This window comes from Cimex lectularius, unplaced genomic scaffold, assembly GCF_000648675.2.
Source record: "Cimex lectularius strain Harlan isolate CLEC.00 unplaced genomic scaffold, Clec_2.1 scaffold34, whole genome shotgun sequence".
NCBI classification, from domain to species: Eukaryota; Metazoa; Arthropoda; class Insecta; order Hemiptera; family Cimicidae; genus Cimex; species Cimex lectularius.
Genome location: NW_019392635.1, coordinates 609,941 through 635,657, shown reverse-complemented (window position 1 = coordinate 635,657; position 25,717 = coordinate 609,941). Strand labels below are relative to the sequence as shown.

General features: G+C 34.1%; 1 protein-coding gene across 4 annotated transcripts in view; it reads right to left on the bottom strand.

Moving 5' to 3' along the window:
- Positions 1 to 25,717, bottom strand: part of LOC106661968 (rhotekin-like) — a 100,001-nt gene that overhangs the window by 38,865 nt on the left and 35,419 nt on the right. For 2 of the 4 annotated variants that reach the window (XM_014385751.2, XM_024225522.1), the window contains exon 1: positions 5,158 to 5,328. The exons of the other annotated variants lie outside the window; for them this stretch is intronic. The gene's annotated coding sequence lies outside the window, so the exon portion shown is untranslated. Of the gene's footprint in view, positions 1 to 5,157; positions 5,329 to 25,717 lie in introns of those variants that run through there. 4 annotated transcript variants of the gene reach the window in all.

Below are 25,717 nucleotides of genomic sequence, written 5' to 3'. Positions count from 1 at the left end.
AATAAAGAACTCATAAAACATATCCGAAAAATTATGAAGATGTTATAGATAAAAAAAACTCGAAAGGTTGTTCTCGTTAATAACGGTCGGACATGATTGAGCATAGATAAAATCTGGGAAAAACAGTAATTATCTCATTCCAATCCGAATTTTTTCAAAAGAAAATTTTTTACGGCTAAGTATGTTGAAGAAGACGGTTAAGTCAGTTCTGAAGAACAGGAATTGAAGACCGTCTTCCCTCTCAGAACGATTTCGCACAGTTTAACACAACCTAGAATTCAAAGGTTTAACACATTGTGCTAGCAAAAAACAGCGAATAGGCGGACTAGGGTGATTGGAGCAGATCGTGGTGCAAGTTAATAGAAGAAAATAAGTCTATTTATACAACTTCCTATTTACTTTCTGTGCCCCGTGCTCACACCATGGTCTTATTTATGTATACATATATTTTTGAAACACTGAACAATTCGAAACGGTTTGATGTGCGAGTCAAAAAGAAATGCCGACAATGACTCATTGACAAATATATTCCAGATAAGGAAACGGTTGTTCACTGACTTCCATTATATTTCCGCTTTTCTAGGAAAGTATTTTTTTAATGTTAAGTACAAAATAGAATTTCTATATTCCATATACTGTGGTTCATAATGTTACACGCTATTATATTGAAACAATTAATCATTTAACCACTGATGTATTTAATCTTGAAACGTGAATTTACTTTATGTTGCATTTTTTCAACCAACAACCGTGTAGATAGAACTTCTTCACTTAATAATAGCATAATGGTTATATGATTCTATAAACATCAACAACATTAACATTAACAAGCCCACAGCGTTAGATATGAATAAAACCTCCCAGGAGTACTTTCCTGTATCCCTTGCGATTAAGATCCCTTAAGAAGAGGGAGTAAAAAAAAAGTCGTACATCAGAAACAAGAAAGTACACCAATTGACCCTTAACCCTTAAGCCAGTTTCCCTGTTAGTGCGCAATTAACACGGGTAACCGTTTATGGCAAAATATGAGGGTGGAGGAAATGAGAGGTGATTCATTAGCACTCATGTTCGCGTACGGAGGGTGGTCCGAAAATGGGGACATCATTGTGCCTACCTCCGCCTTCCGTTTCCGCCCTCTTTTGGGCTTTTTTTATACAGTTGGAGAGAAATGTGTGGTCCCTTTAAAAGGATCACGATCCTTTTCTCTGTTATGACGAAGGGCAGGACGTGACTCCTGCCTCTACGTGATGACGGGAGGAGAAAGACGTAAGAATCGTTTGAACCGTATTTTTTGGAAAAACGAAACCTTGAAATGAATATATGGTGATTCTGAAGAAAGATCCTTTTTGTGGTTTCTCAACATAAAATACTTTGTAATAATGAAACAATTCCAAAGTCTGGTCTATCATTGATCATCAATTGTCAATATAACAAAATTATTGGTTCAGTCTTATTTACTCTTTCTACTGCTTTCTGAACTTCTTAGAAATTCGCCATACTGAGAGATTTCCTCTCGATGTCTGCAGGTTATGAACCTTGATGTTCGGTCCTTTCCGATCATCCTGATCCACTTCTTCCCCATGTACTGGAATTTTACACATGATTTCTATGACATTTTCAGCCTCTCTGCTCTACCTCACGTATAGTTTTATGAGTGAATAATGCAAAAGTTGCAAAAGGACAAACATACGAGAAAATGCAAGTTAGGGAAATGAACATGAAGTTTGGTCGTCTACTATCATGCTGGTCCGTCTATCCTCGATGTTTTGTTAATCCAGACGCCTTTTCCGAATTTCCCCATCTTTAGTCGTTTATCAGTGTTTTATTTTGCCTAATTTGGACAGAATAATACATAGAATCTCTACTGAAGATGGCGAGAAGGTGAAACGCGCCTGACCAACACAGATAGACCACAATCATGGGAAACATACAACATACAGATTCCTCATTTGTTTAAATACAATTCTAAACTAATTAAAACATTATGTTTTTAGTTGGATCTATTTATGAAAGTAATTACTTTCTTAGATCTGTTTTTTAATACAAAGTATGATTGAGTTAAAAAATTAGCGAAGCCGTAGTCAATTGAAACGTCGGGGTACTGATCCGGAGTTCGTGAGTTCGAGTCCCGCTCGTGACAGTAATTCCCCGTCCGGTCCGATTGGCGACGGCAAGACTGGCGCGGATAAAGTGCTTTTACTCTTCAATTCAACCATACTTTGCAAAAAAATAAAACAATACGAAACGTCGTTTTAGACCATTTTGTTAATATTCCGAAATTAACCGAGTATATTAAAGTACGTTTTCGTATCTGGGTTATTAGGAGGAATCCATTTCTATTAAATTTATCTTAAAATAGACGGCAATAGCCTCTCTAATGGACCTTTATCTATACGACCCTTCAAAACAAAACATTAACCAATAAAACATAGTTTTCTTAACCCGTCTACATTAATAAACGGTCGTTAGAAAAGCGACAATACATACATTAAAAAACCTTAAATTTAAAAAAAAATCAAATCTCCCGGTCAATTGCGGTGACGGCTTGGGTCCGCCTGATCTTGCTTCTATCACTCAAAATAGTGTAGGCTCCAAGCCGTCTAGTACGACTGTGATTGTCATTATAACATTGTCAGGTTAAATTATTCACACATGAAGAAAAAATTCTAACGTTTACTATTAAATTTACTGCACAATTAACAAAGACAGCCAATTTGAAATGGCAGGATTTATAAAAATAGCATTTAAAAAAAATCTATTCCGATTGAAGTAATCGGTTAAAAATAGATGTTTACAAAATTTGTAATTTCTTGTTCTATTCTAACTATATTGTTTATTATTTTCTTTTGTGGATTTGCTCAGATAATAGGTTCAAAGGATGGCATAATAGGAAGAAATCTTGTTACTGCACAGTTTTCTACAATATCACAATCATCAGGGCTAAACTTTAAACGTACAAGCATTAAATTAATTATTTAGTTAAATTAGGAAATAATCGTAAAGGGAAAAAACGCAGGAAACTCCTAAGGGCGAGTACTTTGTAGCCTTTTGTCCTATAAACTTAATGCAATTTATAAATTAATTGAATGATATTAATTGGTCAAGCAGACCACGAAAAATAGTGAATTTAAGCAATTTATAAAGTTTGTATTGAGCTCAGGAAGTCTATGAAATCTAAGACTATAAGTCTAATTTCAATTCATCCATTTTTGAACTTATTATTCGTGATGAATAACTTCGGAAAACGTGATGAAAAACTCAGCGAACTCCGAAGGACGGGTGCTTTGTAGCCTATTGTGCTACAAACTTAATGCAATAATTAAAGTTTGTATTGATTTCATTAAGTCAAATAAAACTAGGATTACAATGTTAAATTCAATTAATCCATTTTTGAGCTTATTATTGGAAAATGTTATGAAAGAATACTCAATTAAGTAGAAGCTGATAAAATAATTAGAAATTTAGTATTAATCTAGAATCACACCTGTGAATCGTACACAGTCCCGCTAACGTAGTACAATCGTTAATAAAAAGTTGTTTTTATATGAAGCCGCGATTTGCTTACAATTGGAATAAAATCCGCGAGTCGAAATGAGAAGTTTGTGGCATGGGCGATCGAAGTCACGGTAGCTCATGTGGTAGAGCAGCGGCGTATTTGGCCGAAAGTCGTGGGTTCGAATCCCGCCTGTGACACAAATTTTTCATTTGGAAAAAATTGTGTATAATTAATTGAGTATTTATATAATTAAGTAGAAGCTGATAAAATAATTAAAAATTTAGTGTTATGAAAGAACTCAGGAACGTCCGAAGGACGAGTACTTTGTAGCCTATTGTCCGATAAACTTAATGCAATAATTAAAGTTAGTATTGATTTCATTAAGTCAAAGAAATCAATGATTATAATGTTAAATTTAACTCATCCATTTATGAACCTATTATCGTAAAACGTGATGAAAGAACTCAGGAAACTCCGAAGGACGAGTACTTTGTAGCCTATGGCCATTCTCAACACGACACGCAAGAATGGCACAATTACACAGAAGATAAACATTTTGAGCCCTGAAGATGATCTCAATAAAGATCGAAACGTTGGCACGATAAAGAAAATGTTTGTCTGAAACCTACATCAGACCAGACCGCATCTCACGATTTCTGAATAATATGTAGCTTGTCCTATAAACTTAATGCAGTACTTAAAGTTTGTATCGATCTTATGAAGTCAATGAAATCTACGACTATAAGTCAATTGAATTCATCCATTTTGTAACCTATTATTGAAAAACCTGATGAAAAATTCAGGAAACTCCGAAGAACGAGTACTTTGTAGACTATGGTACTAAAAAACTTAATGCAGTTTATAAAATTGTGTTGTATTATAAAGTTTATAAAGTTATAAGATTATTATTGATCTCGTGTAGTCAATGACTACAAACAATGTTATTTGTACTATTACCAAGACTGCAATGTTAAACCATCAAATTTTTATTGATCTTGAATAACATGATAATTATTTATTCCATTCACGATTCGTGGTTATTTTCGTGTGTGTGTTTGTGTAAAAATATCAATTAACAATGAGTACTATGAGGCATTACATGTGTCCACTTATGTTGTTTCTTCAAGATTGCTTTAAAAGCTTTAATCTTTTATTGTTCTTCACGTGCACATTAATTTCTTAGGTCAACGGTTCGTGACGGACATGAAAAAACCGTGTCAACGGTTCAAACAATTGAGTTTTCTTCCAAAATAAACGTCTTACCACACTTATTTCCATTACTATAAAATAATATTATATAAACACTCCATTTACCGAATTATAAATGTATGAACAAATAGGTCGTTTCGAAAGCTTAAGGTACCCAAACAAATATTTAAGATAACACTTACAGTTTAGCCCTGAATATTTTTTATTCAGGCTTTAATTAATTCGATTTGTTTGGAGCAAATTAAGATGGAGTAGAAAACAATAAAAAAATAAGAATCCTAGTATAGTATTTATTTTTGTTGTGGTTGACACTGTATGCCTAGGTATCAAGTGATCCAAATTCCAATACGTGATCACGAGCTTCTTATCGAATTTTCTATCCCTAGACATCCTAAACGAATATGAGCCATGTATGCTTCTCGAATAGATAAAAATGAATATGAAATTATTACGGGTGTCAAACGTTTTGGCGTCGATGTACCATCTCGGAGGGCGAGGAACTGGAAACGCACACGAGTCACTTCACGAACAGGTACGCCGTCATAACAATTTCGTATTAGCAGGGGGCACTCGTTCGTCGGCGATACGGGTACTCGGGCTCACTAACGGTCACTGAGCCTCGAAAGAACGAGTGGGAGAAACGTACAATCAGACCGGTACCAACCGTCGGTTAAGAGGGGAAAAATATCCCTGCGCGTTATGGATAAGGGGCATTGATCGCGATAGGATTCTTCAAGAATTAATACGATTTTATCAATCAATTTTGTACCCTCAACTACAATATAACCATTCATAAGAACAATTATCCTTATCAAAATAAGGTTGTTAAATGAGAGTAATATATTTCTAAAACCAAACACCAACTATATTTTTATTCCATATGTGCATGTAGTGGTCATAATTGACATATTAATTATATAAATTAATGTGTGGTGAACAGTGACCGTTAATCGATATTCATTTAGAAATCGTGAGATGCGGTCTGGTGTGATGTAGGTTTGAGAGAAACAAGTATCGTGCCAACGTTTCGATCTTTATTGAGTCATCTTCAGGGCCCAGAGTGCCCACAACACGACACGCAAGATTGGCACAATTACACAGAAGACAAACACTTTGATCCCTGAAGATGATCTCAATAAAGATCGAAACGTTGGCACGATAAAGAAAATGTTTCTCTCAAACCTACATCACACCAGACCGCATCTCACGATTTCTAAATAAATATAAATTAATGATACTTTTTATCTAAGGTCTTGGTTGAACTGAAAACGATAGTGTCATAAGCGGGATTCGAACTCACCGAAGGTCGTGGGCTCGAATCCCGCTCATGAAGTTAAATAAAAAATATAATTCTAGGCTCCTAAGTTGTGATATAAGATTTGGCCACGGGTTGGAGTTGGCCAAAGGGTAACTTCTACCTACGAATCCTTGCTGCGGCACCAAACAATCGGTTCAAATGGGTTTGCTAAGGTCAAACAAAATGTCGGAACCTTTGTACAACAGAAGATTGCATGAGGATCCTAGGCAATATAATAAAACACTTTAGTAGGACGTCTACCTAAATATAAAAGCGGAAAACGCCCAGTCGTCTCAAACAATTGCTACTGCCACTTAAACAAACTCAACTTACATTATATAAAACTAAACAACTAATTTCTTTCTTGTATCGGTCGGATTTTACTTCTAACTGCTAACCACTAAAACCATCATACGCTACTATTATGCCAATCTGTACTGACTATAACCAAATGTTGCTATTATTTTATTATGAACTGCCTACTCTCTGGAAATCAAAAATTATTAAAACTGCTACATATAGGAACTACTTGCCATATGTACCAATACTAATCTCAGGCTAGTATTATACCTACCTAAACTGACTACTAACCAAACGATACTATTATTATATTATATACTGCTGACTGTCTGGAAATCAAAATTTATTAAATCAGTTACATACCGAAACTGCTAACCGTATGTATCAATAGTAATCAAACGCTACTAAGCCACCAGTACTGGTTACTAATGAAATTTTACTATTATTGCATTACGTAGTGTCTGAAATCAAAAATCATTAAACTGCTACATATTGGTACTGCTAACAATATTATCACTGCAACATAAAATCTAATGAAAACTGACTATTAACCAAAGTTTAAAATATATTGTGGAGTACCACTGAGTACTACCTACTGACTCAAAGTTTGTACATATACCAATATAGGTACATTTAACATCATTTTAAACTAACCAACTGTCCTCTTTCCGCTTTCTGTCAGTTTTGATTTTGGACTATCGGGCTGGTGCAAAAATAACGCATATTTTGACAAAGTAGTCAAAACTATTAATCATTTTTATAAAATAAAGAAAATTTATTCGAAATATTTTCCATCACGATCTATACATATTTTCAATGTGTATTAAGCGCTTTTATTCCGCTGACAAAATTTTTTGATTTCGGCACACAGTAGCCTTCGAAGGGGTTTTCTGCTTCACCGCGTTCTCTAAAACTTTTATACCTCAATAAGTGATCAAAATGCGTAAGAAAGTTTCATATCCTAAGTCCTTAAGTTTCCGCAGGATCGTTATTACGACATGTGGCTTGGTGTTAAGAGTTAAGAGGCGTTAAGTCGTGAAGACGAATCGGCCCCTTACGGTTTAACAATGGTGGACAAAGACGTAGCAGTTTCACGTGCATTTTGCCAATTTCTTGGCAATATTTCTCTGCTGTGATAGTTTCACCATAATTCAGCAATTATATATATACAACCCCAGCACAAAACCACAAAACAGTCGCCATAACCTTTTGGATACGGGAAGTTTGGGCGCTTCATCCTTGTCCAACCACTGGGCCTGTATGCCTCCATGCGTACAGAATCCATTTCATATCCCACGTGATGATTGGATCGAGAAATTTTGGTGGCGCAACAGAAGAGAGACGTGCACATTTTCAAGGGTCGATTTCTCTGGACTTCGGTTAGTTCGTGCGGTACCCACTTGTCTAGCTTCTTTACTTTACCAATTTTCTCAACATGGCGAACAACGGTTGAGCAGAAAGCACGAAGCTCATCCGCAATTTCCCGGGTTTTCTTACGTGAATTTTCTTCAATCAACGTTTTGAGTTGGTCGTCGTCCTCTATGGAAGGCCTACCGCGACTTCCCTGAAACCATCGCTGCACCCTCGCATTCGCTAATGCTTCCCTCCCCCAAACAGTATTGATGTTACGCGCAGTTTGGGTCGTATTTCTTCGAACAAATAGATTTGACGAAAATGTTTGGACATATTTAATTTCACAGGTCCTCACTCTTATAAAATTCAATATAAACTAAAATGACTATTTGGAAATCGCGATATGCGGTCTGGTCGTAGGTTTTAGAAAAACATTTTCTTTATCGTGTCAACGTCTCTCTTATCTTTATTGTGATCATCTTCAGGACCTGGAATTTATAAACATTGTTTAAATTTTGCAAATACATGTAGGATGTGGAAAAAAATAAGAAGAAGCAAAAAATTGAATTTATAGAATGCTAGAAATTTTAAATTCAATCAAAGTATTTGTACTCACTCAAAGTGTTTGCTTTCTGTGTAGATGTGTCATTCTTGTGTGTCATATTGAGAGTGCCAGTGAGATATTGATGTTTTATGTTTATATAAGTTGGATTGTGAAGGGGTGAGGAAGGAAGTCGGGATAGAAAGACATTTTTATATGAGGAGTCGGCTTCTTTGAGGTGAAAGGAGTCGACATTGGGAAAAACTGTAATGGTTCGGCTTGATTATCCTTTCGGGATTTTATAGACACGGATAATTAGGTAATTATTTCCCACACCCTACATGTATTTGCAAAATTTAAGCAATGTTTATAAATCCCAGGCCCTGAAGATGAAGTCAATAAAGATCGAAACATTGGCACGATAAAGAAAATTATTTTCTAAACTTACCAACCATACCAAACCGCATCTCATGATCTCCAAATATATATTGGCTGACGGTCACTAAACACCACACATAAACTAAAATGTGTTGTACAGTTAAAAGTATTTATTATAATCCATAAATTAGATTTGAGGATTTAGCTTTGTTTACATGACACACCTACGAAAATAAAACAAATTTTCAAAACCTGCATTAATTTTTTACCAACCATGACTATCTGACTGCTTACTTTTTTTAATACATTTGTGTTGTTACAAGTGTTTACCTATTATAATAATCTAATCACTCACTCCGGATTGACTGTCATATAAATTTCCTCCACTCTCTTACAAAATAATTAAAAATATCGCAAAATAAATCAATTAAAAAAAAGAAGCTATTACATAATTATTAAGATTTCATTTACGTCTTTAGTTACGTAAAAATATGGTATCCATCTTGATAACAAATTTAAAATTCCAGACTCATGTTGTTCTTTGTTTACTTTTGCACTTTAACAACTATCGATAGAGATAAAAATAGGGCTTTAATTTCTGAAGTAGTCAATAGGATATGAGGTTTAGTTCGAAGAAGAAAAACACATTTAGACAAAATCGCGTGATAAAGGTAGTTACTTAAAAATTGTCTACCGACGAAGTTGTTTTATCTAATAATCTCCACCCTCGTAAAACGCCAATGCAGTTCCGTACTCAGTAATAAATTAGAGTCGGCTGACCTCGTGCTGACAATTGTTCCAATGATATTATTACCCTCTTTCATGGCTGATAACACTATTTTGACGTGAAAGGAACATGGGTGTATTCCTGTGCGGACTCGAACAAGCCTTGTTCACTTTTCTCAAAATTTGCAGATTGTACCATACTACAGTTATTTTATTATATAAATTTGTCGGTTGAAAGTCACTGAAACTACAAATTTATAAAATGAACGGAATATGCCTTTTGAAGAGAGAAAAAAGTGAAAGCTGGTTGATTTAAAGGTTAAACGTACTCAGACAAAAAATTTTCCAATGCGAAGTGCAAGTAAATTTTCACAATTAAAATCTGTAATGACAATTTCCTATTTCTTATTATTATCTAATTCGTTAAATGGACCTTTTGCACTCCATAATACTATGCTCAATGAAGCTGAAATTCTTTGAACCGTTATTAATCGATTTTATCCGGATGAAAAAATGTAAGACTATTGGAACGAGATGAATCTGTTACGAGATTATGAACGGCCCGCAATCCTGAACTCGAATGATCAAACTCCTTAAGAAATAAATAGGTGAGAAGTGACAACTATCGAGCTATAGTAATGGCAGTAATGGATCATTTTAAAAGACATAAGTCAATATTGTCGAAGGCGGGTTTTACTTTGAAACTCAAATATTGTAAATGTGTTTCGTTATGTACGATCAAACTATAATCGAAGTTATTCAGAAATCGTGAGATGCGGTCTGGTGTGATGTAGGTTTCAGAAAAACATTTTCTTTATCGTGCCAACGTTTCGATCTTTATTGAGATCATCTTCAGGGCTCAATAAAGATCGAAACGTTGACACGATAAAGAAAATGTTTTTCGGAAACCTACATCACACCAGACCGCATCTCACGATTTCTGAATAATTATCGATTAACGGTCACTAATCACCACACATATAATCGTAGTTTTAGCCACATCAGCCCATGTTTCATTTATAAAGTGCAAAATTCTAGAAAGTTAATAAGTGGTACAAATTAAAATGTTACTCTGGACATTATGTCAACGCTGTGGCGATTGACCAGGTGTGAAGTAATCGTATTTATTCGTAATATTTTTTTTTTGGAAATCAGGTCAAATCAGGTAACATAAGAAACAGACCCCTTGCCCAGCTGTCTTTAATTTGTAAAAGCCTTCGGGGCAGATTAACGAAAATTTACATAACGTATGAGATGAACGTTAAGGCGTAATTATTGCTTCTGGATGAGATAAGACTTGGATTTTTCATAGAAGCTGTGAGTGCGAGCCAGTTACAAAGAAGATATGCCGACAGATCTTTACCAACGAGTATTGGTAATAATCGTTTATCAGACATTTTTATTAACAATACTGAATATTATCGGTTAAAAACGAAAACTTCTACTAACGAGAAAATACAGACTGACAGAATATTTATCGTAGTCGTAATTACATCGTTTGAACGGCATTTACTTAAATTTACTATTTTATATTATGTAATATTTTCGCACATCATATGGATTATATAATAGATTTACTAGTCTACTCTTTATTTCTTTGAAAAAATCATTATATTGTAAATGTTTTATATATTTCGTCACATGATTGTACATTTCAATTACAAAATTTCCTAGACTTTCTGTTACCTCGTCTTTATGCAAAACAGAATGTCTAGATTTTTATTGTGTGTGATATTGACAAATGCAAAAACCCTCAAAAAACATAGGGACCTTAATTAAGTTTCACTAATCAATTACATCATTTGTTGAAGTCGTGACGAGCGGTCAGGAACAAAGTATTTTAGAAAAATTCCTTTTTCATTTTTATCCCAGGGTTTCGACCTTTATTCGGGTCATCTTCAGGACCTGAGTGATTTACAAAACGTGTTGATTGTGAACAATACAATACAGATGTAAAAATAAATGTTGAACCGAGTATATCATACTAAAAAGCACAAAATACAATTACAATTTTTCCTGATCAACTTGAATATTTCCAAAACAAAACTGAATTATTTTCAAACCACTCATTTTTTTCCAATTGAGATCCAGTGAGAAGGCTGGCCGACAAAAAGGGAATAAATAAAGGAAGTTCCGATTTCGTTAAAAAAATCATTGATGTAATTTTTGCTCATAACCTCAAGATCAAGTGTAACTTCGATGAATTGAATGACAGAATGACTTTGATATTTCATGTCAACTATGTGAACACGAGCTGAAATATATAGGTCAATGTATTTATGCACAAAAATATACCATACAACAAAAGGAAAGGTTTCACTGACGTAATTGTAAATGTTAAAATGACATAGTGGTCCAGAAAAAGATTATGTAGCCGGAGCCATAGTACGTCATATAATACATACTAATGGGGATAATAGAGAATGCTTTATTCCTTCAATGACCGAAGGACCTTGCAAATATTCAGGCATGATTCGACCTCCGAGGCGATTAAACGACACAGGACCTTGAGGTTGATTTAAGAAATCAATTTAGGACTTTTTTAAACGATAATATACGCTCAAACTATCTCCTAATGCCAAATTGAGCGAGAAGAGGAATATATCGATCTTGTATGTTTATCAATCAAGAGCAATTAATCATCACTCTAGATCAGCAATTAGTAATTAATTCGCAATTAGTTAAGATAAGTCATCGTTTGGGAAATAGCCGCGATCGGCTTTTTTTATATTTTAAACCCGCCAATATGTCTCCGAGATAGGTGATATCTAAATCGTTCTATCCTATTTTTTCTCCCGAGACCCGTTCATTGATAAGACAGAATGAAAGGTTTTCTTTCTAAAAGAAGGTATTACAATATGTCAAAGATCGTATTATCAGAAAATTGAAGAACGTTTGTCCCGGAAGAGGGCGATAAGACACATTTCAAATTTATTATAGTGTATAATCATATTATGAGGTTTCTTTTGCAAGCTTGCGGGGTGATGAAGTGCAGTTTGGTCGTTTCCGATACTCGCAGGTTTGGTCTGTCAGGGACGGGTTTTTAAGGGTGACCTGTGTGTTGTTTAGTTGAAATAGAACAGAATAAAACAAACTTATCATTTACCTATGAAAGCGTAGTTAATGAGGATCATGGTAGTTTGTTGGTTTCCGATCATTCTGGTCTGCCTATCATAGTTTTTCGTCCGTTCACGCGTATCGGCATTTCGCCATCTTCAGTGATTGGTTTTTTTGTGCTATTTTTGTCTATCATGTTCCTTTTTATACGTTAGTAAAACTCAAACCAGCCACTGAATCTGGCGAAATGCCGAAACGCGTTTTACAGGCTTGAAATTTCGACCACAGGCGGTCCAGAACGATTAAACTACATCTTATGCTTTATGTACAAGTCGTTCGGTGATATCCATCGAGCTGGGGCCACGTGAAAGATGCCATGTGTCTTTAAAAACACATAAGTCTCGTTGAGTTGGCTGCGAAAAAAAATTAACTGCGACGTTGATGAATGAATGAGTTTTCCTCGGGGTGGTCAAAAGTGGTAAACATGTGTTTTTATTTGGGATCGGGGGTCCTCCGTCGACCGTTGTCCCCTGGGTCGAAGGCCCGCACAACGAGCCAGACAAATGGCAAAAACAAACGGTCACAGGGAAAAAACTGCAGGACTATAAAACAAGCTTTTTCCATTTGAAAATCTATTCAAGGCAACAATTTTGAAGAGGAAACTGTAATTATAGGGAAATATTATCGGTAAGGTTAACAAAAAACGTCCAGCCAAAACGAGACGCTTTAAACAAAAAGAAAAGACAGTAGTTGAAAACAATATTAGGAATGAATAAAACTCGGTGGATCATGAAGTCAACCTATTTCAAATCATACGAACTTAGAAATGGGCTTTTTTTTCAAACTCACTAGCACCCCGAGGGATTATATAACCTCGTAGTTTAAATTTCTTCGTGAAAAACAACAATTGAAATAAAGCAAACAAATAAATATATAATAAAACAAACAAAAAACATTTGAAATAGAAAAGTTAAAAGTAATTGTTCCAAATTACAATCTGGTTATTTGGAGATCGTGAGATGCGGTCTGGTATGACAGAAAAGCATTTTCTTTATCGTGCCAACTTTTCGAACTTAACTGATATCATCTTCAGGGCCTGGGATTTATAGACACTGTTTAAATTTTACAAATACATGTAGGATGTGAAAAATGAATTTATACAATGCTAGAAATTTTATATTTAATCAAAGTATTTGTAATAATTATTAACTAACGGTCACTAAATACCACACATTCCAATTTGGATTGGGCAATCTTAAATTGGGTTTGAAAAAATTTCCATTTCACGCTGGAAAATGTTCAATTTCGGTTTAAAAGAAGTTCCATTTCGGTTTGAAAAAAGTTCAAGTCCAGGTTAGTACAAGTTCAATTATGTTTTGAAAAATGCCAATTTGAATCATTCTGAAGTGACTGGAAGAAGTTCAAATTGGTTCGGGAAAAATTGTTTAGAAAAATTTGTTTCGGAAAAAATACAGTTCTGTTTATATATTTCTTGGTTTTCTTTTCGGGAACTCGACAACCATCAAACTCATTTTCTGTCTTGATGGTTGTCTAGTTCCAGGAAAAAAAACACCCAAGAAATTTAAGAAGTCAACAACCGAAAAAGAAGAGTAAAAAATATACAATTCTGCTTAGAAAAAATTAATTTTGTATTAAATTATGATAAATTGGGTTTGAAGAATAGTTCTATTTTGTTTCGGTAAATTTCCAATTTCGTTTGGGAAAGATTCGATTGGGTTAGAAAAAACTTGAATTCGATATAATCGTCGTTGAAAAAGCTAAATATTTTATTTGGGAGAAGCTGAATTACATAGGAAAAGTGATTTTAATAGTGCTGAAAGTTCATTTATATTCATCTATCCAGTTTCTATTGGTTTTGCAAGAAAGTAATTTCGTTTTTCGATTCTAGCATTAATTAGCTCAATATTTACATTTATATTATTTTCGTTTGCAACTACGCTTGTTTAATCCCTAAATAAAAAGGCTTTATTTCTCCTTAGTTCTTCGTTTTCAACTTTTTCAGTTGTGGCTAATAATTAAACAGTAATCATGTCTTTGCATGAATTATGTAGTGGTGGTGGTGATGGGACAGATCCCCTTGCAGTTTGGGCTTTTACCACAAGACCAAAGATTTAATAGTTAACTCTAGCGTTAACAGGTAACCCGTTAGACCTTCAAATAAAAGACAAATTGCCTGCACTAGCAAACAGAAAAAGTGGTCTTTCACCGCGACAACACCCGCCTCCACGTTGCTTTGAGGACCAAATAGTCATTAACTAATCTTAATTGGAAATTTTTATCACACCCGCCGTACTCTCCGGACATTTCACCCTGTGACTACAATTTATTTTGGTCGTTACAATTTTTTTTTAAATAGCCAAAACTTTGAAGTTTTGGAACAGCTGTTTAAACGTTTCTAGACTCCAAAGATAGGGATTTTTATACAAAAAGAATAGACATGCTGCCTGAATGAATTTTAAACAATGGATATCTTCGAATAGTCACAAACAGCCAGGTATAAAAAATATATAATAGATATAATGTAAAAAGTCAATATTTTCTTCTCTTTCTAAGGAAGAGTTATATAGTTAAGTTACTTTCCCACAGATGTCATTACATTTTTCCGATAAACTTTATCACATAAATGTAGTACTATTTATTCTCACATGGTTTTTTAATAATTATTTGGGGATCGTGAGATGCGGTCTGGTGTGACGTAGTTTTAGAAAAACTTTTTTATCGTACCAACGTTTCGATCTTTATTGAAACCATCTTCAGGGCCTCGGGTGTATAAGCCTTGTTTAAATTTTACAAATAATGTACGATGTGAAAAAAAGGGAATTTACACAATGCTAGAAATTTTAGATTCAATCTAAATACCAATCTAAAATTTCTAGCATTGTATAAATTCCTTTTTTTTCACATCGTACATGCATTTGTAAAATTTAAACAATGTTTATGAATCCCAGGCTCTGAAGATGATCTCAATAAAGATCGAAACGTTGGCACGATTAAAAAAAAAGTTTTTCTAAAACCTACGTCACACCAGACCGCATCTCACGATCTCCAAATAATCATTAACTAACGGTCACTAAACACCACACATGTTTTTTATACTTTGATTCCGTTGTTTTGTACAACGTTTTTCAGTTTGTATAACAACTTTGAAAAAAAAAGAAGTGTTTTTTGAGTAAAGATCAGGTAAATGGTCATGTTATATGTTGAGTACCTAATGGCCACTGTCTTTCACTTTTTTCAAACCAAACCGTTTGACAAGTCGTGACTCATCCATAAAAACCCCTCTGTAATGTCCACACATATTTTTATGTAAAATATGTACTTCTCATTCTGAAACCTGTAAAGGATGATTGTTAACATCAACTTTTGTAAATTTTAATCTGGACCATTTCTACCCTGAAGATGTAATAATATATGACGAAAGCTCGGCACGTTTTTGGTGTTTTCTTCATCGGATGACAATTTACTCCATCTTCACCGAAATAATTTCACTGGTCGATTTTCACTTCACACACATTTAAAACTTGGAAAATAACGTTTAATTATGGTATTTTTATTCTTGTAAAAACTTATACTCGTGAAGAGTTTGGATTCATATTATGCGAGAAAAAAGTATACATATATTATTATCTACCAAAACAAGATATAAATCTACAAAAAAATAATTATATCTAAAATCGTAAAAATTACAAACATTAAATAGTTGCTGCAACAAACACTAGTGTGATTTATATGGAAATAGTTATACTATTCTCTCACAGCAGTATCGTTTAAAATTAATAGACTCTGATTAATAACTCAGTTATCAACGCAAGTGATATCTCTTGGAGCGGGTTACGAGTTTGAAATTAATTAGCATATCCACATAAAAACTAATTTCCTTTATACATGAATCTCGTCAACTTAATAGCCCAAATATGTACGATAAAATACGGCAATGCACGATATATTTTTGTTTTAATGCTGGCTATTGTTTAAATAAAGTAATAGCTAATCTATTTAGAAATGCCAAAGAAAATTAGAACCGACCGATTTTCTATGTTCACCGATTGGTTTGAGAAAATGATATAGATCTCTTGCCCAATTGTTTTTGATTTTTTCGTTGATAATTTTATATTATTCAAACAAAACAAATCGAATTTTAAAATTGGGAGCCGTGAATTCTGAGTTAATTATAGTGTTTCATGCAAAAACTAATTCAATTATTTATTTTATTGCCTATTTCAAGACCTCAACACGTCTTCAAATATTCAGCTATTTATCCTAAGGTAAAGATTAAGGATGAAATGCACCATTGCTCAACGTTTGCCTTTTTCCTGCTAGTTATCATTAACAATTATAATTAAAAAATCACGCTCTAGTAGTAAAACATTTTTTGTTTACAGGTTTAAAAATAGCCTTAATAGTAAAAGAAAAAAAAACGTACGCCTGTGAAGGCAGATATGCCCTGTGGATGTTGGTCACGCTTAACTACAACACGTGCCAAAGCTTTATTACCGAAATCTAATCTGTAGATTATTATTATCGATCGGTTATCGGGATCAAAGAGCCCTAATGAATCTCTCCTCCTCAGTTACGCTTATCACGGTTATTATCAACATCAAACAAATGACAAAAATAAGATATTAACGTTGCACTCAATAAACAATTCCGTATAAAGAAAGGGACAAAGTTAATTTTTAAAATAGCCTAGCAATACATAGTTTCTACAATATTTAACACTTATTTAAAACAGGCTTTATTAAGGTGTTAGACTGTACTTAATTAATTACATAAAAATGCCAGTTTTAATGGCATTTCTACTCTACGGTTGCAAATTGTCAATCCATTATGTTTAGAATATGTTCAATCTAACCAATGAAACTGCATTGCAGGTATTTGCTAGAGGAAGCCGAAAAAATGTTTATATTATATGGCATGTCGATCAATTAATCAATCAATGACTATTTAGTACTACATCAATAATCATGTATACATGTTTTATATGATGTTTAAAAAAAATAAGCACAGCGAATCGGCTTGAAGCTGTGTTTTTATAAAGTTAAATTTTTCTTTCCGAAAATAAACATTGATTTTAAAAGGTTAACATTTCGAAACAAAAGTAAAATAACCACTCCCGTTTAATCATCGAAAATTATCACTGTTCAAATAAAAAACAAAACACTTTCTTGACACCGCACAATGTGAGGGTCATGTTTTCATAAAATTCTTCAATGTTGATTCGTACAAATGAATTATCTCCAATTCTTGCCTTTTTCGTTATTTACATTTTAATAATAATAATTGATAGCTGATTAAGTTTTTACTTTTGTAATTATTAGTAAAATTTGATCCTTTATCTCGCCAAACCAATAATCTATCATAAAAGTTCTCCCTAATTTTATAATTCATCCCTTAATGCTCTACAATTACATCGTGGGATTTCTCTTTGTGGTCTGCGAGTGAGGTGCCTGTAATTTGCTCGTTACGGTCCATTTTGGCCTATTCTAGCTGGGTTGGTCTGTCACACTCATTTCGACATTTCTCCATCTTTCAGGTGGGGTCTGGGGTTAATTTCGTCAAATTAGAACAGAAGAAAACAATAGAAAATGTCCAACCAGGATTAAAGTATATACATTGTTACTTGTCCGATGCATGCACCATTTTTATTTTTAGGTCGATTAGAATCGGGCTGGTGTGTCCGTCCAACGGGTTCGGCAATTCGCCCTCTTCAGTGAAAAACTCCATCGTATTTAACGATATTTAAAAAAGCGAGGATAAACGACCAGGATGATCAGTCAATCACACTACTGGTTTATCCCTTAGCAAGAAGGGATGAAGAAGAAATCTCACTATATTAAATAATAATTAATTTCAACGAAACAAGAATAACCTTGATGTTCACTATCTTTTATAATTCTGGTTTTGCTTCGTCCTATTTACATTTACCTATACTCACTACTACCTACTGTCCAACTGACTGTTTTGCTACCTATATATGACTAGGACCTACTTAGCAAAAGTTAGTATTCTTACTACCTATATATGGTCTACTAAGTACTAACCAAAAATAATCGTTATTGCCACCAATATTGTTTATTAACCATATTCGTAAGCATTATAAGAATATGTATGTTTTACAGTTTCAATGAGTTTAGATACTTTATCCCGACCAGTTCTTCATAGAAACCACAAAACGTGTACAAAGTAAGTATTGCTAAGGCAAAGTTATTGTTTTTTGAAAGTTACCATGGTTTTTACCTATGAGTAGTGTTTAGCGACTTTTACTTAATGTTCATATGGAGGTCGGGAGATGCGGTCTGGTGTGACGTAGGTTTTAGAAAAACATTTTCTTTATCGTGCCAACGTTTCGATCTTTATTGAGATGATCTTCAGGGCTAAAAGTGTTTGTTTTCCGTGTAGATGTGTCATTTTTGTGTGTCATGTGTGTGGGCACTCTCAAACTCTCTGACTATTACCTACCAGTCAATAAAATAACATCAATAAATTTCGAAACTGAAGTTTGAATTCGTCATCATAAAAGTAAAAAGAGTGCAGTGCAAATAATCCCAAGATATCGTTGTTATTTGCCCTATTAATCTGATGTTACTCTTACTGATCCATGTAGTATCAGTAACTTCTATCTACTAACCAAAAATTAATTAAATTGCTGTGTATTCCGGTTACTAACCTAATATTACCGTCCTTTCCGCCTATAATGTATTTTGAATATTAGCTACATTGCTATGCATATGTACTGACTAATAGCTTCTAAGATTTCTATCTCACCCTAATCCAACACTGAAGGTGCCGAAACGAGCGGCAAAATCGGTAGCGACCAAATTCCACAATTATACGCTATTCAGTTTTGTTTCTGAGATTTCATCTAGAGGTCTGAGGGTCGATGAACTTTTTGACTTTCCGCTCCTTGTCATTTTTAGTATCAAATCTGTATGTCACCTATTGACTTATTCTGTCAACAAAAATACACGTACTAACAATTGAAGAAGACACAAGCCTGGTAGAACAAAACAGTGAGTTTTGGCGGACCAAATTACAGTTCAATTAACATGATTACCAGTAGTTGTTAAGTTCTTTTAGTACATCTTATTACCTTCGTTTCTTGCTTACTGTAAAATTTCACTAATTTTCCCAACATTTTCTTTACCAATTGTTAACCACTGCTTACACCTATCACCTAGCTTAATTGTTTTCCCGTGAATTTTATCTTACCTTACTACTATTTTACAACTCAGTCCAATTATAATGTAAAATATTAAAATGAATGTACAATATCATTTCTGTTCTCGCCTTCTCGTCAAACCCATTTTCATATTAATTTGAGATTTCATACTTGAGTTTGCTTTATATCTGCTTACTTTATACTTCTTACTTTATATAACCAATTATGTCCGTCTACTGTTAAAAGTGCGCCTAATTTGTAATCGCCCTTCAAGTATTCTAGCTTGACAGACTGTATAGTCTCATTTAGTATGCAGCTGTATTTAGTTCTTTTGGTATTAATCGCAATTGATCATTAATTTTCGAAGAATCTACTTCTCTCTTATTTTCTATCTTCGTTTTGTATTCCATCTTTTTCACTGCCTGTGTTTACTTTTTCTCATTTTTTCCACTATATTTCTCAGCAGTTCTTCGCTATTTTCTATATATATATACCTTAGTTTACGCCAATCTCCTTAATGTCTTATCCCGAATGAGCTTTCTTTCCTCACTACCGTTTTACTTTAAATAACTTCTTTCATCTGCCGTTCAAGCAGGTATCCATATATATTATTTATCAATACGCCGCTAATTGTAAGCCATATAATGCTTGTCTTTGATTATTTCTTCATGCCATCCTCCCTCCGTCCTCTTTGACGGGTTTTGGTCGCAAATACCTGCAATGTAGTTTCATGGGCGAGGTCGTTCATATCCCATGAACCATAATTTTTGCCGCATCACCGCCTATATATGAGGGCGTTGTCATGGAAGGCTTCGACTACGTTTCTAATCGCTAATTCCTACAGCTATCCTATTTTGGAAACGGTGGTTATTATATTTTCTTTAATGGCTTTTTTAAAAGCCCTGCAATCCTAACAACTGGATGTTTCATATCATGTTCGCCATACGATAACAATTCTTATTTCATCTCGTCCACTGCTCTGTTTAAAATGGGCATGATAGCGCATTTGAAAATCAAAAACATTAACTTAGCCAATTTTAATCAATTGATTTCAAACACTAAATAAACTATAACACAGGCAGCTAAAGAATCCTGACTTTAAGCGAATGGTTAAAATAATCCGTTGTCGAACTTCTTGAACGTGTTTGAGCTGATATTTTCAGAACATACAAGGCAAATGTTTAACAGTGCAATACTAGCACTTTTTTCAAAAGTAAAACACCATAAATCAGCGAAATTGTACTATTTTTTAACTAACATAGAAAAATTGAAATTGGCTAATTCTGCACTTACGGTTTTTTATATATTGATTAATAAACTTGGATTTTAAGCAAAATCCAAATTAGACCTGACAGTTTCAAGTATAACGTTAATCATACGTTATTATAATTATTAATGTATATATGTATACAGTATATAAATATCAAATTGGAGTTTATTTCATTACAGTGGGACATTTTTCAAATTCAACTGTCCACGAAGTTCTAAACCCCCACTCACTATTATTTTTATAGCAGTACCACGAAAAAATATAGACAGCCACTTGCACATTTTTAACCCAATTTGCGTAATATTATTGCCTTTTTATATTCTCCGGCAAGTTTTAATAATTAAAAGCCCAACCGGAGAGAGAGAGAGTATTTCTCTCTTGCGGTGAAGCTGAAAACTATGTTGTCGGCAGCTTTCCGGCAGATGACACCTCTTCTACCATCGCCGTGGTTCTTTCCAAAGGAAGCGCGCATCAGAACAATATCGTTATCGTTATTGATCCAACTGGGCCTGATCGAATATCGAAATGCTTCACGTAACTTTAGAACGATTATCAGAAGGCCAAAATTCCAAATAAATGCTCTTAAAAAACTATAACTTGTTCTTCTACGTTTATTTTTTTCTGAAAAAACGAGCTGTGAGATCGATTGAATTGATCCTTCCGAAAATGAAGCTCACTAAAAAAATTCTGCCATTTAATTTTGGTCTAAATTTAAAATGTAATCAAACCAATTTTATTGACAATCTTTAATATTTTACCAAGATAGAAGAACGTTTAAGCTTTATACACTTTTAAAGAAAAATTAAAAAACTGCATTCCTTCTACAACACCTATAATACAGTGCAGTATCGATTAAAGAAATGAGAGAGAGGGAAGGAAGGAAGGAAAGAAAGAAAGGAAGAAAGAGAGAGAGAGAGAGGAGAAAGAGAGAGAGAGAGAGAGAGAGAGAGAGAGAGAGAGAAACAGACAGACAGAGAGCGAGAGAGATAAAGAGTTCGGCAGCGTCGTATGATTGTACACATCAATCGTTTGTCCATTGTGACAAGAAGGATGATAAAAAAAATTAGGGAGAAATAAATAAAGAAAAATATTACGAATAAAAAAATATTGACATACGCCATCAATGTCGATATAGCAAGAAGGGAGTATACGGTTGATCAAGACACTTCCGGGTCCGCCTGTTCTCGCCGTTTTTTCCTGTTAGGAAACTTTGTACTTGCGTCCGTCTACTTTTTCTCTGTTATGTCAAGGCGTTTTCCTTTTTGCTCAATTGGTCTAAATCGACGATGACGAGATCAGGACGAAAGTGATTCAGGTCAGGATCAAAAGCAAGACTGGACATGCCCGCGATCATTTTAAGACCAATCCACACAATTTTTGAAGAATCGGTTTAATTTCAGCAATTCAATGAGCGACTAATGGGTTACATGAATATGAAATTTAATGATTTGTAAATAGCCCAGCATAACACAGGCAAAGACAACAAAACACGCCACTCGTATTTTGTCGTTTATTTCAAACTATATTTATTGTTACATTAATTACAACATCGAAAGCCAAATTATAAGAGATCAGAAATTGATTAATTTTAATTAGAATTATTTAATTATTATGGCTGAAAGAAAAATCACCCAAACACCGGAAAATCATTTAGTGATAGATTAAAATTTAACTGTATTAAATGTTAGAGTAGCGACCACCTTTTTTTGCTCACCAATAATCTTGGTGTCTCGATGAAAAAATCAAATTCAACTGTTACTGCCAATCTTTCGACCTATTTTAAGGTCATCATCAGGAAAACGTAACTCTTAAGTATGTCTACAAATTGAAATAAATAAGTTTTTAATAGACGATTTCTAATTTCTTTGAGGACTCCGTCCCAACATTGCTAAAAAATTTAACCAAACCAACATACTTATATAATTTTATTAAAAATTATTAAAACTCATGTATTTCTGATCTCGTTTAATTTGGTTTACATTAAGGTTACAGTCCTAGGCAATGTTGGGGCTGAGGCGTTAAAATGAATTTGAAATAGTCTATTAAAAACTTAATTATGTCAATTTGTAGACATATTTAAGAGTTAAGTTTTCCTGCTGTCCATTTGTATTTTTAAGACTGTTTTGCCTTGGTTTGCAGTAACAATTGAATTTGCTTTATTCATCAAGACCATACCGTGATCTAGATTACTCGTAAAATTTAACTAACAATTTGTTCACCTAGTTTTGCATTTAATGCTTTATTAAAAGCAAACTAGGTAATAAATTGTTAGTTAAATTAATTCTATCACTAAAAGAAGAAGTTTAATTTTCTTTCAAACCATTATAATAATAATAATTATGAAAATAATGCACGTTTTCATCTTTTCTTTTAAGGGCCCCTCTGTATAATAAATAATACTTGACGTTTGGTGGATTATTCTTTTGTAGGCATGTCAACACTTTTTAATCCTCTTCCAAACATACATGTTTGTTTACCTCAGCAGCATATCGTTACTTGGGAATAATTTAGTCTTTACTAAGATGTCAAAGCGTGATTGTAAAATCGGTCAGAATGGTGCCCAAACAGCCAAAAACATTAGTGAAGTCTGGGGCGATAGCAGAGTGAGAGCACCGTTCAAAGATGGTTTAAAAAATTTCGAGAGGGAGACTTTAGCCTTGAAGATAAAGAAGGTCGTGGAAGGATTTCTTCCCTAGATGATAATGTTCTGCGAGCTTTGGAAAATCACAAAAAACTGTTAGAGAACTTGCCAGTAAATACGACCGCAGCTGACCAACTTTAGGCAATTAGAAAAGTGAAAAAGCTCGAAAGTTGGGTTCTTCATGCATTAAACGACCGCTAAAAAACTCATCGTTATGAAGTTGCGCAACACTTCTATGCCGAAACAAAAACGAAACTTTTCTGGATAGATTTTTTATTTGTGAAGAAAAGTGGATTCTCTACGATAACAGCTGACCTTTTGGACGTTGTTTCGACAAAGGAGAAGTAGCAGCACCACATTTTCTAAAGCCCCCAATAACAAAAGTGCTGGTGACTTGGTGGGCTTCATTTGGGCTGATTTCCTTCATTTTCTTGAATCCTGACGAAACAGGAAACAATCAATGCCGAAATGTACTCATCTCAAATTGAAGCAATGCACCAGAAATTGGCATTATTGAAGCCATCCTTGGTCAATCGGAAAAGGCCGATTCTGTTACATGACAACGCTCGGCCCCATGTCACACATATGACAACATGAAAACATGTATCTTGGCTATGAGATTCTGCCTCACCCTCCCTATTTTCCAGACGTCTCGCCTACCACCTATCATTTTTTTTAAGACACCTGGACAACATTTATTGATTAAAAGCCGTTAGAAAATTAGTTTACAGAATTCGGTAATAATAAAGACTTAAAATTCTATTCAGCATCTATAAAGAAGTTGCGAGATGTGTATTGAGAGTGATGGAGGGTAATTATATTCGCTTAATAAATAATTTTTATAAAAACTCGCGAATTTCTGATCTTGTTTAATTTGGTTTAGATTAAAACAAGTATGTTCTAATTAATATAATGATAAACATACATGTACGACAAAATACGAGTAACAGGTTTTTTTTAAATCGTTGAGTATGTAATAGAGATACAAACTCCGAGAACTGGTATTTGGGCCAGACTTGTTCCCGGTCCGCGAATCCTCGCTGTAAAAGTCTGTCAAACTCGTTTCTTTACAGACCAAATTAAATGTTTTGAAGCAAAATTTGTTGTAATTAACTTAATCCTAATTATTTATGTATTATATAAATATGTAATGAACTGACTTTGATGGGTCTTGCGTAAAATTAATTTGTAACATGACTTAAAATCGGACTTGCAAATAACTTTTCAAATGATGTTCGTGTATAGGATCCCGTTTATAACGACAATGCCAATTATTAGTTCCGTCTTAGTTTTCGAAGAGGATCAACCGTGACAAAACTGTATTTTTTGTATTTGCTGTAGAAACGTTAGATAGATGCTCTCATCACAATACGAATTGACCGGCAGGATCGTTTTCATTGTCTTCTTGAGAGATTGGATGGTATTGTTACAAAGGGACTCTTGTCCCCACCCTGAATGAATACCATGGAAAAATTTTCATCACTAAATTTATTACGTGCGAAACGAAAATACAATGTCAATTTCGTTGAGGGTTAAAACAACAATTGATAACGGACGGGTTATTTCGAGGTTAATCTGTTTGGTAAACAAAATAAATTAAAACATAATACGAAATGAAATGTAAATACAAATTATACAATGCAAATAAAATCATTCAAATGGATTTTATTGGACGAAATTAGAGTGAATCAGCAGGAAACAAAAAATATATCAACGGAATAAACATAACTTTCAGACCAAAACATATATGCGCATATTAACCAAGAGTATTCTTAATTACCATTGACTTGATTTTCGCCGGTTGGCTTTAAACGGCAAAGTCGGACGTAATTGAAAATATCGAATGGAAAGCGGGCAGATGGTTGAATAAAAACTAGTGGAAACTATGGCCATTAGATTCGTTAAACAAGTAAATGGTGCGGTCATGATGGTGCAACCCATATACTTAATCTGCGAGATCGTAGGCATGAATGTTTTATAAATCCTTTTCTCAGGGAGACCGGCACCATGATGGGTTTCACCCACTTTTATACACCATTTCCCAGGAATAGTGTTTTTTCCCTTCGAAAAACAGTACGACAGCGTTTGGATATAGTTTTGAATCGATTTAGTTTTCCTCCGTGAAAATTGCTCCTGTGAGCCGAACAGAAGTGAAAGCAAGAAAATAACGAGCTTCCTGAGGGTGCAACACTTGCCATGTAACTACAGAATGGAAAGGACAAAAAATAAATTGCCACAAATTACGATTTACCTCCTTCTCCGGTTAATC